A 12,340-nucleotide genomic window follows, 5' to 3' on the forward strand; every position below is an offset into this window, starting at 1 on the left:
CTGACTGTACTTTCCCGACAGGTAGTTACAAAATGTTTTTACTTGAAAAGACCTGGTTGCAAAGCAGCATGCCCAGTGTCACTTTCCTCAGGCCCAGGAAGAAGCGTGGAGGGAGGTTCCCGGAGAAACGTTAGCAGTGGTTCAGTGGTTTGCTGGGCCAGTGGGATGAGGACCTGGCATTCAGCTAGCAGCGGGGAAACAGGTTAATAAGGTAGGTCTGGCTCTATCCCCGGGAGCTTACTGAAGTGAGGATGAACTTTTCTCTACTAATTTTTATTCTGAAAATGTCAAAATGAAAGAAGAGTTGAAAGCATAGTACAATGAATATCCCTAGCCCTTTCACCTGGATTCTACCAGTTGCTAACTTTTTCCATATTCGCTTTTATATGTTACTCCCTCAGCTCCAAAATTTTTTTCTGTTATTTTTATTTGAAAATAAGTCACACACGTGTTAGTATTTCAGCCTAGAATCCTTCTCCAGGTGCTTTCTGAGCTCAGAAGCTGTCTCCTGTACAGCCTCATCATCATCACATCTGAGATAGCATTAACATTGCATTTTTCTGTTTGAGATGGAATCTCGTATTGTTGCCCAGGCTGCAGTGCAGTAGTGTGATCTTGGCTCACTGCAACCTCCACCTCATGGGTTCAAGTGATTCTCCACCATGCCTGGCTAATTTTTGTATTTTTAGTAGAGACGGGGTTTCACCGTGTTAGTCAGGCTGGTCTTGAGCTACTGACCTGGCGATCAGCCTGCCTTGGCCTCACAAAGTGCTATGATTACAGGTGTTAGCCACTGTGCCTGGCCAACTAAAGGGTAATCTGTAATTCCTTCTTCTTGTTTAAAAAATAGGCTTTATATTTTGAACAGTTTTTTTTTTTTTTTAATGTAGAAATGGAGCCTCACTATGTTGCCAAGGCTAGTTTTGAACTCCTGGCCTCAAGTGATCCTCCCGCCTTGGCCTCCCAAAGTGCTCGGGTTACAGGTGTGTGCCACCTCATGTGGCCTAGAACAGTTTTAGATTTATAGAACAATTGAAAAGGTAATGCAGAGGGTTGCCCAATAACTCTGCACCCTGTTTCCTTGGGTACTAAAATCTTGAATTAGTGTCGTATATTTGTTACAAGTAATCAACCAATGTTAATACAGAGTAAAGTCCATATGTTTTTCACACTTCCTTAGTTTTTACGTCATGTCCTCCTCCTGTCCCAGGATCCCCCCTCCAGAATCTCCCATGACAGGGTTCCTCTTGGCTGTTACGCTTTCTCCAACTTTCCTTGTTTTTTGATGACCTTAATGGTTTTGAGTGGTGCCGAGACTGGAGTTACCGATTTTTGGGAGGAAGAGCATAGAGGTCGTGCGCTGTTCATTGCATCACATCAAGGGTCTGTGCCGTGAGAGTGCTGTGTCACATCAAGGGTCTGTGCCGTGAGAGTGCTGCGTGATGTTGACCTTGGCCACCTGACCGAGGCAGCACTTGTCAGATTCTTCCCTGTGAAGTCACTCCCAGCCTTTCATACTGTGCTCTTTGGAAGAAAGCCACCACGTGCACCCACACCTACAAGGGGGAGTTATGCTCTCCACGTACATTTTGTCAGAATGTACTGATTTATATGCTGTGAGCATGTTTACTGATTACAACTAATTTAATATCAGTACACAGAGCTTTTGTGCATTGGTTCTGGGTAGGTTTAGGGCATTGTTGAAGATCACGGATGAAGAAAAGAAGGTGATGGTTAGTGCTTTTAGCCTGTCTTTGAATTTTTTTTTTTTTTTTTTTTTTTAACGACAGAGTCTTGCTCTGTCACCCAGACTGGTGCAATCTTGGCTCACTGCAACCTCCACGTCCTATTGTTCAGGTGATTCTCCTGCCTCAGCCTCTCGAGTAGCTGGGATTACAAGTGCACACTACCACACCCAGCTAATTTTTTTTTTTTTTTTTTTAGCTGGAGTCTGGCTCTGTCCAGGCTGGAGTTCAGTGGTGTGATCTTGGCTCACTGCAACCTCTGTCCCCAGGGTTCTGGTGATTCTCCTGCTTCAGCCTTCCAAGTAGCTGGGATTGCAGACTTGCACCACCACACTTGGCTAATTTTTTTGTATTTTTAGTAGAGATAGGGTTTTGCCATGTTGGCTAGGCTGGTCTCAAACTCCTGACCTCAGGTGATCCACCCGCCTTGACCTCCCAACGTGCTGGGATTACAGGTGTGGGATTACAGGACTACTGCGTCCGCCCCATAACCACTTCCAAACCACCTGGGGCCCATGCTCACTCTTGTTACCCCAGACACACAAAGCTCGGCACCAGCAGCATCTGCACAGGAGAGCTTGCTAATGTATTTTTTTTTTTTTTTTTTTTTTTGAGACGGAGTTTCGCTCTTGTTACCCAGGCTGGAGTGCAATGGCGCGATCTCGGCTCACCGCAACCTCCGCCTCCTGGGTTCAGGCAATTCTCCTGCTTCAGCCTCCTGAGTAGCTGGGATTACAGGCACATGCCACCATGCCCAGCTAATTTTTTGTATTTTTAGTAGAGACGGGGTTTCACCATGTTGACCAGGATGGTCTCGATCTCTCGACCTCGTGATCCACCCGCCTCGGCCTCCCAAAGTGCTGGGATTACAGGCTTGAGCCACCGTGTCTGGCTAATGTATTTTTTTTAACCATCATTTTGAGCTTGAGACTTTTTCAGAATGAGAATAAAATAAAAACCCTGACCTGTCTGCAGCATTAGGTGCCTGGAGTTAGTGAAGTGAGGGTGAGATCCCAGACTGGCCCACTACCCTCCCTTTTTTTCATGTCTCTGGTAACTAAACTCCTCAGTGGGGGGTTGGTTGGAGGTGCGGATGAATGTCATGCCTGACAAAATAGCTCTTCTCTGCACGCTAATGATGATGTGAAGTTTTACTTTAGAGATAGCTGTTAATGTTACATTGGGATAAGGTCTCTCTGTATCTCTGTTGCCTGTTACTGTCCCCAAGAAGAAACTATTTACATCTTGCAGATGAGGAGTCCAGGAACGGGGAACGTGTGTTTCTGTGTCGTTTCAGGTGTCAGATAGGCATGCTTGGTTAGAAATCTGCTGGGTCTCTCTTATGTGGTTGTAAATTTCCTAGAGGGGTGTTTCTGCCAGGTGGCATTCATGTGGCCATTGACATTCTACGGGCTGGTTTTTGTGTTTTTACTATATCAAGGAGAGAGTAGCTTCTGAAGATTCAAGACCAAAGTCCTGCCAGGCAGTGTCTCACACCTGTAATCTCAGCACCTTGGGAGGCCAAGGTGCGTGGATCATTAGGTCAAGAGATCAAGACCATCCTGGCCAACATGGTGAAACTTCATCTTTACTAAACATACAAAAATTAGCTGGACATGGTGGCACACTCCTGTAGTCCTAACTTGGGAGGCCGAAACAGGAGAATTGCTTGAACCTGGGAGGTAGAGGTTCAAGCTGAGAGCGTGCCACTGCACTCCAGCCTGGTGACAGAGTAAAATTCAGTCTCAAAAAGAGAAAAACCACCAAAGTCTGACCACACTGATTTGGCATTTTCCTGAGAGGGTCTCCCATTAGCGTTACTGGAACAGTATTCCAGGTTTCTGTGGGTATGCATGTGTCTATGGGAGACTTCAGGGTCTTGAGGAACTGTGTGTGGCATTCCAGCAGTCCTTTTGCTGCTCACAGGAACACAGCACCTTGCCTGTGGAAACGCTGTTGATGTGGAGAATACAGAGCCCTGGTCCCGCAGGGACAGAGAGCAACACAGTCCCTGCTGAGGCTGAAGGACAGAGGAGGAGAGGGCAGAGCTGGTGGGCCATTGTGAGCTAGGGACCAGTGACCAGTGCTGCCTAAGCAACTGCAGGCTGGGATGTGCTGGGAATTCCCAGCCCAGCACCACAGATTGTCCTTGAAGGGGACAGGCAGGCCAGCCAATGGGGACAAGGAGGGGCAGTGGGGCTGGAACCCCAGAGGTAGGGTACCTGTGCACACCAGATTTCCCTGTGTTTGGGCTGTTAGTCTTGGGGACCCAGGACATTTCCTGTAGACAGGTGGGGAGGTGCTCCGCGCCTTAGTTGTCACCCTCATTCCCAAACTGGGTTGTGGCAGAGACGTTTCCAGAATGAACTGAATTGCCAGCGGAAGATTCATATTTAAATGGTATATAAGAAATGTGACTACTTCAGGTTAGAAACTCAGTTTTTCTTAGTTCTTAACTTCAATTATGTTAAATTAATTTTAGGAAAACAGAAGGCAAGAGCCTGTTGATAGTTTCTAAGAATAGGTTTCATTGAGTAAAGCTTTTAAATGCATAGTCACTCTACATTTTATCTAAGGTTATTGGACTGTGAAGTGGAATCTTACAAGTGTACAGATTGGATTAATTGTCTGGGACGTGCTGCTGTTTTTCTGATACAGCTCCAATAGTTAATTATTTCTGCCCACAACATAGATCTGCATCTAGAAGATACTAGTTCCTTCATCAACTCCTTAGTTAATGCTCATGATTCCTTGAGTCCTTTTTGAATGAATGGACTGATGAACCTGGAAGTTCAAAAAGGTTTATGAGCCCATGTGGTCTCACCAGCATCCGCTGATGACTTAGTGGCTTCACATGGGGGTCATTGATACAGTTGCTAGGAGTAACTTCTGAATGAATATTTTAGTCATATACATCTTAGTTTGATTTCTGACTGTATCGCCTAGATGATTCCGTGTTGGGGAATGGGCAGGTCAGAAGGGTGTGGCCTGCTGTGTGGCCAGGCGCTAAGGATAGGTGCTGTAGTTTTGCCCCGGCCCCTCCTGATTCCCTGGGGAACACACAGCATCAGATAGGCATATCGATTCTCATCGGAGGGCTGCGAATGTAGGCTCTGCAGTTGCATTCTGCTTCAGAACTGCTTCTCACTTCCCTGTGGAATGTTTGGACAGAAGCCTGCTGTATACCTCCGTGTCCCCATCTGTAGAAAGGGTGCTGATGGTACCCAGCCCCAGAGTTGTTTTGAGGACTAACCACGATAATACATGTAAAATGCTCAGAAGAAAGTGTGGCAAGCAGCACTTAATAAATGTTATTTTTAGTAGAGAAAAACGGCATTTTATTTATTTTAAACTATAGCATTTAAAGTTAGGTGGAGATGGCTGTGGGGGGACAGATTGAGTTGCTGCCCTTGAGGTCACCCCAGCACTGTTCCCCCTCCCTTTGTGGAGAAATAGAAACAGCCTTCCTCCGGCCCTCACCTGTTGCTGGGGTTCCACGCTGATTGGAGTAAGCTGCTTTTTGCTGAGTTGCACGGCAGGAGAGCATTGGTGACCACTTGCCTGGTGTGGGCTAGCTCCCCGTTTGCCTGTGGTCAAGGACCAGTGTGGGCAGAGCCTTTGAGCATGGGTTGGTGGTGTGAGGACACCAAGAATTCCCTCCGACACAGGGCCTCCCCTGTGAGCCACCCGCTGGACTCCACACAGTGCTTCACGCTCCTGTCTGGTGTGGGGCCGGCAGCCCTTGCAGGTGGGCCCGTGTCATTAGCCTCATTTTGTCATTAGCCTCATTTTATAGAAGAGCCCTTATGGGTCGGAGAGGGGGTGGCTTACGCACAGCTAAGCGGTAAGCCTAGAACTCGACTGGGACATTGGTGTTGCTACTCGACCAGTTGTCCTTAGCGGTGGCAGCCTGAAGGGTGGGGGAAGTTAGCAGCAGTCACTCCCTAACACCCCCATCTCCACCTGGTTTTCTCTGCTGGGCCTAGTTTTGTGGAGTTTCCTGGGGTGAGAGGAATTTTCTACCGAAAGTTCTTTGCCAGTGAACACAGCTGACCTCAGGGCAGTATCCCTTTGCGAATGAGCTGGTTGGATTGTGGCAGCCTCTCACAGCTTTCATCTTGGGGCCTGGAGAGGGCTGTTCCTGCTTGCCACTTGTGAGAGTGCATGTGCGCTCGAAAGCTGGCTGTACCTGTCTCTGTATTCCCAGGCTCCAGAGCAGACGCTGCCATTTAAAGGTAGCTTAGCTTTTTGTTTGGGATCATTTCTCTTGCTGGCTGAAGTGTTCAGCTGCATGACGGCATCTGAACAGGAGGCGCCCTGATTTTCTTTTTCTTTTTTTTTTTTTTTTGAGAGGAGTTTTGCTTTTGTCGCCCAGGCTGGAGTGCAATGGCGTAATCTCTGCCCACTGCAACCTCTTCCTCCTGGGTTCAAGTGATTCTCCTGTCTCAGCCTTCTGAGTAGCTGGGATTACAGGTGCCTGCCACCACACCCGGCTAATTTTGTAGTTTCAGTAGAGACAGGGAGTCACCATATTGGCCAGGCTGGTCTTGAACTCCTAGCTTCAATTGATCCTCTCACCTTGGCCTCCTAAAGTGCTGCGATTGCAGGTGTTAGGCATTGCGCCTGGCCTGATTTCTGACTTGATTTCTCTTCTGTGTGTGAGGGAGCTCAGCCTTCCTATATAGTTTTGTCCCCAAAGTTAGAGTTGGGCCTTCTAATTCAGTAGATATTTAAGGCATTTGAAAAAGGGGACACACTTCATTTGGCTTTGAAAGGCTTATTTTATGATCCAATGACCATTGGTTGAGAAAACTTTATGTATGTGTCTTCTGTGTTATTTAGTTATGAAAGTGCTTACAGCTGGCTTCAAGACCTGCTCAGGTGCATCTTGTGGGTGAACTCTATAAATCCTGAAAGCAAGCCTCTGCTTGCCATCTGGCTGCCTGACTTTCAGATGAGGAATCTGAGCCACAGAGTGTTGAGGTAACGTGTCCAGGGACTGACTGGGAGCAAGTGGCAGGGGGCGGTTCTGATGTTGGACTTGGAACAGCTCTTGTCTGTTTGAGGCCCAGGAGTAGTTCAAGTGCAGACGGCTTAGACAGAGACAGTTTAGTAACTAATGACTAATCTTTTGGATCTTTTTACTCAGGTGATACTTTGGATTGTCTTCCTAAGGTTTGTAGGGGGGGAGAAAGAACCTTCTTAGAAGCCAAGATGTGTTTAAATTATCTAGTTGCAATTGCTGAAATACCAAATGTATAGAGAACAGTGGCCTCCCCCTGAGGCTGAAAGACTGACCCTGAGTATTTGGAAGCTTCCAGCTTCCCAAGCTCATTTCTTATGTAAAATCCTTTCTTAATTTGCGCTTTATCCTTCTTAAAGAGATAAAGATATAGGGGGATATCAGAAGCACCAGTCAGTTGTCACCTGCCCTGGTGCTGACCCAGGAGTCTTCTCTTCTCAGTCCTGGGCTCAGATAGTTTTTGGCTCCTGGTAGGTGTTTGGTGAATTATCTGTTTGGGGAATTAATGGATAAATCACCTTCCATTGTCAAGATGTTTTGAACTACATTTCACACTAGAGGAGGAAAATCCATCCATGATTCTCCCACCCTCACAGAATCCCTCAGAACCATTTTGGGAAAGAAAGCTCTTCAGCTGGGCACCCTCCCCACATGGACCCCAGAGCCCAGGGAAGCCGCACACTCTGCCCACTCAGCTCAGGGCTGCCCATGCTGTGCCTTCTCCCATACACACTTGCTTTGGCCTCCTGAGACCTGGGCAGGTTGTACCACCTTGACACTTCCTCATCTGCCCCGGACAAGACTGCCTTGATACCAGGTAGTTAAGTCTTGGGAAGACTCTTGGTGACTCTTGTTGTGAGACTTGATGGGAGGTGGAGGAGAAACCCACAGATCATCTCTTTGCTTTTGCTACTAAATTCATTTGCATTTTAATCTATTTGCTAATTAAATGATTGCTACATTTAGCAGTTTAGAGTGTGGGATGCTGGATATTTTGATGTTGACATTTTTTTAAACACTTATTAGTGACTAAACAATGTGCTGCATCCTTCAGTTGAGCCTGGATTTGTTTTTTGGTGGACATGAAAATGTAATTAGATCTCAAATTAATTTTCCTTTGAGAGTTTCTACTCTTTCCCCCACCCCCCCCTCACAGAGTCTTGATCTGTCTCCCAGGGTGGATGCAGTGGTGCAATCTCTGCTCATTGCAGCCTCCACCTCTTGGGTTCAAGTGATTCTCCTACCTCAGCCTCCCAAGTAAATGGGATTATAGGCATGTGCCACCACACCAGCTAATGTTTGTATTTTTGGTAGAGAAAGGGTTTCACCGTGTTGGCCAGGCTGGTCTCCAACTCCTGACCTCAGGTGATCCACCCGCCTCAGCCTCTCAAAGTTCTGAGATTACAGGCATGAGTCACTGTGCCCAGCCAAAAGACTTCCTATTTTTTTTTTTTTAAGAGGTAGGGGGGTGGCCTCACTATATTGTCCAGGCTGGACTTGAACTCCTGGCTTCAAGTGATTCTCCTTCGTCAGCCTCTCTAGTAGCTAGGACTGTAGGAGCACACCACCATACCTGGCTAATTAAAAAAAATTTTTGGGGGGCCGGGTGCGGTGGCTCAAGCCTGTAATCCCAGCACTTTGGGAGGCCGAGGCGGGTGGATCACGAGGTCAAGAGATCGAGACCATCCTGGTCAACATGATGAAACCCCGTCTCTACTAAAAATACAAAAAAAATTAGCTGGGCGTGGTGGTGCGTGCCTGTAATCCCAGCTACTCAGGAGGCTGAGGCAGGAGAATTGCCTGAACCCAGGAGGCGGAGGTTGCGGTGAGCCGAGATCACGCCATTGTACTCCAGCCTGGGTAACAAGAGCGAAACTCCGTCTCAAAAACAAACAAACAAAAAAATTGTAGAGATGGGGTATCGCTGTACTTCCCAGACTGGTCTTGAACCCCTGGACTCAAGCCATCTTCGCACTTTAGCCTCTGGAAGTACTGGGATTATAGGCATGAGCCTTCGTGCCCTGCCTGGTTTCTGCTTCTAAGAGGAGACTGCTGAACCTCATACTCACAAAAGTTAAAGAAAGTGAAATTGAAATGGAATTACAGGTGTGTGTGCCACCACACTCGGCCAATTTTTGGTATTTTTTAGTAGAGACGGGTTTCACCGTGTTAGCTGGAATGGTCTCGATCTTCTGACTTTGTGATCTGCCCGCCTTGGCCTCCCAAAGTGCTGGGATTACAGGCGTGAGCCACCACGCCCGGCCCTAGGTTCTTACATACACATTTTATGAAACAAATTAAAGTCCTCAGCAAATACCCAGTTTACAAATGGGCTGCATTTTTATAAGTTCCAATTTTTTAAAACTCAGGGTTTGTTTTCCTATGAGAGGTGTGGAAAAGAGCACCAGGACCAGCACCTGGTGGTCCCATCTGCCTGTGGGAATAAGTAGCAGGCAGTGACTTGTTATTGAGTGGTGTCGGGGGGTGCGAGAGCCACTCTTCCAGAGACCTGGGGGATGGTACCTGGTAGCTTTAAGGACCTAAACTGTTGATGGCACTTATTCTCTTGGCCAGATTCCATTTAGAACATTGGTCTTTCCTGGTTCTCAGTGGACCTGTGCCGTTCCCCGTCTTTCACATTTCTCAGCACTGATGAAGTCACAGAAACTTGTCCTTACAGTAGAGTAGAAGGTAGAAGAGGTCAGAAGGGGTCCTGTCCTGAGTGGGGAGACTGATTGGTTGCCAGGACTGAGAAGAGGGTGTGGAAGGACGTGGTTGGTGGGAAGCTCCTGGAAGGAAAGAAGCCGCACTGACCTGGGCAGGCCTTGGCCATGAGGAGCCCCAGGGAGCCACTGTGTGAGGCTGCTGGCGAGGTGGGCCACAGCTCCCTCCCTTCTCTTGGGTGTGGGTGCCTGCACCTGTGTGTGTGTAGGAAAGCCCAGTGATCAGATCATAACCAGAGAACTGGGGGGCTTGCATGGTGACATCATGCCTTTGAGGTAGGCACTGGTGTTTTTGGTGGACTTCTCTTGTGAGGAGTTCCTTTTTTTTTTTTTTTTTTTTGAGACGGAGTTTCACTCGTTACCCAGGCTGGAGTGCAATGGCGTGATCTCGGCTCACCGCAACCTCCGCCTCCTGGGTTCAGGCAATTCTCCTGCCTCAGCCTCCTGAGTAGCTGGGATTACAGGCACACGCCACCATGCCCAGCTAATTTTTAGTATTTTTAGCAGAGACGGGGTTTCACCATGTTGACCAGGATGGTCTTGATCTCTCGACCTCGTGATCCACACGCCTCGGCCTCCCAAAGTGCTGGGATTACAGGCTTGAGCCACCACGCCCAGCCCCCCCCCCCTTTTTTTTTTTTTTTAAGTGAGAGCCTTGTTCTGTTGTCCAGACTCAAGTACAGTGTTGTGATACAGCTCACTGCAACCTTGAACTCCCGGCTCAAGTGAGCCTCCCACCTCATCCTGTAAGTGGGACCACACATCCACACATGCACACCACCATGCCTGGTTCATTATTTTTATTTATTTATTTATTATTTTGAGACAAGGTTTTGTTCTGTCACCCTTGCTGGAGTGCAGTGATATGTCCACAGCTCCCTGCAGACTCAGCCTCCTGGACCCAAGTAATTCTTCTTCTTCAGCCTCCCTATTAGCTGGCATTACAGGTGTGTGCCACCACAGCCAGCAAATTTTTTTTTAAGTTGGAGAGGGGGTCTTGCCACTTTACCCAGGCTGGTCTCCCAACTCCTGGGCTCAGGCAGTTCTCCTGCCTTGGCCTCCCAAAACGGGGAATTACAGGCATGAGCCACCATGCTTAGCCCATTTTATATGGGAGGACAAGGGTAGTAGACAGGCAGACCTGGCGTCTTACTGCTTTTTCCAGAGATTTAAATTTCAGCTGGGCGCGGTGGCTCAAGCCTGTAATCCCAGCACTTTGGGAGGCTGAGGCGGGTGGATCACGAGGTCAGGAGATCGAGACCATCCTGGTCAACATGGTGAAACCCCGTCTCTACTAAAAATACAAAAAATTAGCTGGGCATGGTGGTGCACGCCTGTAATCCCAGCTACTCAGGAGGCTGAGACAGGAGAATTGCCTGAGCCCAGGAGGCGGAGGTTGCGGTGAGCCGAGATCGCGCCATTGCACTCCAGCCTGGGTAACAAGAGCGAAACTCTGTCTCAAAAAATAAAATAAAATAAAATAAATTTCAGAAGCTATTGAGTAACCAGAAGTATTTACTTACCACAATTTTGGGTCACCGCGTGGGTGGCAGATTGACTGGGCTGTGCAGGGAGTCAGTGACTCATCCCCAGGCCCAGAGTTGCTGGCCTGCCTGAGGCTATGCTGCCTTCACAGGACTCAGTGCTAGAAGAGGGTACGTTTCGGGAGCCTGGCAGGACCCTACCCTGCACGTCAGCCCTGGCAGCGCAGGATGCTGTTGATTCGGTTTAATCACCACCTAATAATCCTACAAAATCTGCCCTTTAGAACAAGAGTAGTACAAACAAATACTGACTTTTCACACTCAAAGATGGCGTTTTTTGGGGTCTTTTCATTTCACAATTGATGATTAAAAGTGCTTTTTTTTTTTTTTTTTTTTTTTTTTTTTTTTTTGAGACGGAGTTTCGCTCTTGTTACCCAGGCTGGAGTGCAATGGCGCGATCTCGGCTCACCGCAACCTCCGCCTCCTGGGCTCAGGCAATTCTCCTGCCTCAGCCTCCTGAGTAGCTGGGATTACAGGCACGCACCACCATGCCCAGCTAGTTTTTTGTATTTTTAGTAGAGACGGGGTTTCACCATGTTGACCAGGATGGTCTCGATCTCTCGACCTCGTGATCCACCCACCTCGGCCTCCCAAAGTGCTGGGATTACAGGCTTGAGCCACCGCGCCCGGCCCTTTTTTTTTTTTTTGAGACGGAGTTTTGCTCTTGTTACCCAGGCTGGAGTGCAATGGCGCGATCTCGGCTCACCGCAACCTCTGCCTCCTGGGTTCAGGCAATTCTCCTGCCTCAGCCTCCTGAGTAGCTGGGATTACAGGCATGCGCCACCATGCCCAGCTAATTTTTTGTATTTTTAGTAGAGACGGGGTTTCACCATGTTGACCAGGATGGTCTCGATCTTTTGACCTTGTGATCCACCCGCCTCGACCTCCCAAAGTGCTGGGATTACAGGCTTGAGCCACCGCGCCCGGCCTAAAAGTGCTTTAAAAGTGTGTAGTGCTCCCCTCCCTGTGTCCATGTATTCTCATTGTTCAACACCCGCCTATGAGTAAGAATATGCGGTGTTTGATTTTCTGCTCTTGTGTCAGTTTGCTGAGAATGATGGTTTCCAGGTTCATCCATGTCCCTACAAAGGACGTGACCTCATCGTTTTTGATGGCTGCGTAATATTGGGGTCCGTTGGGGGGAAATGGGGGAGGGATAGGGGGTGGGGAGGTGGGAAGAGATAGTAAGGGGAGAAATGACAGATACAGGTGAGGGGACGGAAGGCAGCAAACCACACTGCCATGTGTGTACCTATGCAAAAATCTTGCATGTTCTTCACATGTACCCCAAAACCTAAAATGCAA

General features: G+C 48.1%; 1 protein-coding gene across 4 annotated transcripts in view; it reads left to right on the forward strand.

Moving 5' to 3' along the window:
• PDPK1 (3-phosphoinositide dependent protein kinase 1) overlaps positions 1-12,340 on the forward strand; it is a 77,631-nt gene that overhangs the window by 7,608 nt on the left and 57,683 nt on the right. Inside the window, exon 1 of one of the 4 annotated variants that reach the window (XM_039477823.2) lies at positions 2,383-6,728. The exons of the other annotated variants lie outside the window; for them this stretch is intronic. The gene's annotated coding sequence lies outside the window, so the exon portion shown is untranslated. Of the gene's footprint in view, positions 1-2,382; positions 6,729-12,340 lie in introns of those variants that run through there. 4 annotated transcript variants of the gene reach the window in all.

The sequence above is a fragment of the Saimiri boliviensis genome, chromosome 12 (assembly GCF_048565385.1).
Source record: "Saimiri boliviensis isolate mSaiBol1 chromosome 12, mSaiBol1.pri, whole genome shotgun sequence".
NCBI classification, from domain to species: Eukaryota; Metazoa; Chordata; class Mammalia; order Primates; family Cebidae; genus Saimiri; species Saimiri boliviensis.